The following is a 2,500-nucleotide window of genomic DNA, read 5'->3' on the forward strand; positions in this document are numbered from 1 at the left end:
AAAATAATATATAAAAGGTATTACTGTTTTTGTTGACCTAAGACATGCGCAGCTGCAAATGTTTGGGTTTAAAATTACAATTTATTGAAAGATGTTTTAAACTTATGTATTAAAAATTTATTATTGATTAATTATTAATACTTTCAATAAATTAAAATTCTTTGACTTTGAATTAAAAAAATACAAAAAAATTATCACTCTAAGCGGTGGATCACTCGGCTCATGGGTCGATGAAGAACGCAGCAAACTGTGCGTCATCGTGTGAACTGCAGGACACATGAACATCGACATTTTGAACGCATATTGCGGTCCATGCTGTTATGTACTTTAATTAATTTTAAAGTGCTGCTTGGACTACATATGGTTGAGGGTTGTAAGACTATGCTAAATTAGTTGCTTATTCTTTTAGTCAATTAATAGAATTTAAGCATATGGCATATTATTGGATTGTATTTTTCAATCCATAATATTAATAGCATAAAAAGAAATATAGAAAATATATTCTTGAATACCTCATATTTGAACGAAAATTTATGATAAATGAGAATCTTAGTATTCCCATAAAAGAAAAAATTTTCAACATTATTTAAATTATATTAAATAATACATAAGAGGAATGTCTAGCATAAAATAAATTTTTATTCTAGAATTAATTCACTCTATTGTATTGAGAAAAATTTATAATAAAAAAAAATATATGATATGTGGAGGAATAATGTTGTTAATTTTATTAATTATTATATTATGAATTTTAAAAAGGGATGAAAAGATTGAATAATATTGAGTAATCAAGATATAAAAATATATTTCTTTAAAATAGCAAATAGCAAAAAAATTAAATAAAAATAAACAAATCAATCTAAAATATATTTTATACAACCTCAACTCATATGGGACTACCCCCTGAATTTAAGCATATTAATGAGGGGAGGAAAAGAAACTAACAAGGATTTTCTTAGTAGCGGCGAGCGAAAAGAAAATAGTTCAGCACTAAGTCACTTTGTCTATATGGCAAATGTGAGATGCAGTGTATGGAATATCTTAATATCTAGTATGAGAAATTAACGATTTAAGTCCTTCTTAAATGAGGCCATTTACCCATAGAGGGTGCCAGGCCCGTATAACGTTAATGATTACTAGAAAGATATTTCCAAAGAGTCGTGTTGCTTGATAGTGCAGCACTAAGTGGGTGGTAAACTCCATCTAAAACTAAATATAACCATGAGACCGATAGTAAACAAGTACCGTGAGGGAAAGTTGAAAAGAACTCTGAATAGAGAGTTAAATAGTACGTGAAACTGCTTAGAGGTTAAGCCCGATGAACCTGAATATCCATTATGAAAAATTCATCATTATAACTGTAGTATTTAATTTTAAATATTATAGTAATAGTGTGCATTTTTTTCATATAAGGACATTGTAATCTATTAACATAATAAAATATTTATCAAAAGATCATTGGTTTTTAAGTTTATTCAAATTAATTTGCTTTTAGCTTATTAACATAGAATAATTACTGATGATTTGATAAAGTGTTGATAGATTTTATTATATATAATGCTAAAATTCTTTTGAATTTTACAATAATATTATTATCATTGATTTTAATATTAATTGTATGCATTTATATGATTAACAATGCGAAAGATTCAGGATACCTTCGGGACCCGTCTTGAAACACGGACCAAGGAGTCTAACATATGTGCAAGTCATTGGGTTATATTAAACCTAATGGCGAAATTAACTTAACTGTATTAATAATGGGATTAATTTTTAATGTATTACATTATTAATTCAATCCCGGGGCGTTCCATATAGTTATGTATAATGATAATTTATTATTATTTATACCTCTAACTGGAGCGTACCTTGAGCATATATGCTGTGACCCGAAAGATGGTGAACTATACTTGATCAGGTTGAAGTCAGGGGAAACCCTGATGGAAGACCGAAACAGTTCTGACGTGCAAATCGATTGTCGGAATTGAGTATAGGGGCGAAAGACCAATCGAACCATCTAGTAGCTGGTTCCCTCCGAAGTTTCCCTCAGGATAGCTGGTGCATTTAAAAATTATGTAAAATAATCTTATCTGGTAAAGCGAATGATTAGAGGCCTTAGGGTCGAAACGACCTTAACCTATTCTCAAACTTTAAATGGGTAAGAACCTCACCTTTCTTGATATGAAGGTTGAGGTTATGATATAATGTGCCCAGTGGGCCACTTTTGGTAAGCAGAACTGGCGCTGTGGGATGAACCAAACGTAATGTTACGGTGCCTAAATTAACAACTCATGCAGATACCATGAAAGGCGTTGGTTGCTTAAAACAGCAGGACGGTGGACATGGAAGTCGTAATCCGCTAAGGAGTGTGTAACAACTCACCTGCCGAAGCAACTAGCCCTTAAAATGGATGGCGCTTAAGTTGTATACCTATACATTACCGCTAAAGTACATGATTTATAATACAATTTCGGTTGGATTATAAATTTTGAAACTTTAG

General features: G+C 30.9%; 2 non-coding genes across 2 annotated transcripts in view; both read left to right on the forward strand.

Annotated features, from left to right (window-relative positions):
- The first annotated feature begins 195 nt into the window (after positions 1 to 195).
- On the forward strand, positions 196 to 374 carry LOC138858375 (5.8S ribosomal RNA). The gene has a single exon (XR_011397509.1). It is a non-coding gene; the product is annotated as a 5.8S ribosomal RNA (ribosomal RNA).
- Positions 375 to 876: 502 nt separating this feature from the next.
- Positions 877 to 2,500, forward strand: part of LOC138858423 (large subunit ribosomal RNA) — a 3,977-nt gene continuing 2,353 nt past the window's right edge. The window contains exon 1 of the ribosomal RNA XR_011397558.1: positions 877 to 2,500. This exon is cut by the window's right edge and continues 2,353 nt beyond it. This is a non-coding gene — a ribosomal RNA (large subunit ribosomal RNA).

Source organism: Bactrocera oleae, unplaced genomic scaffold (genome assembly GCF_042242935.1).
Source record: "Bactrocera oleae isolate idBacOlea1 unplaced genomic scaffold, idBacOlea1 ctg00000009.1, whole genome shotgun sequence".
Taxonomy (NCBI): domain Eukaryota; kingdom Metazoa; phylum Arthropoda; class Insecta; order Diptera; family Tephritidae; genus Bactrocera; species Bactrocera oleae.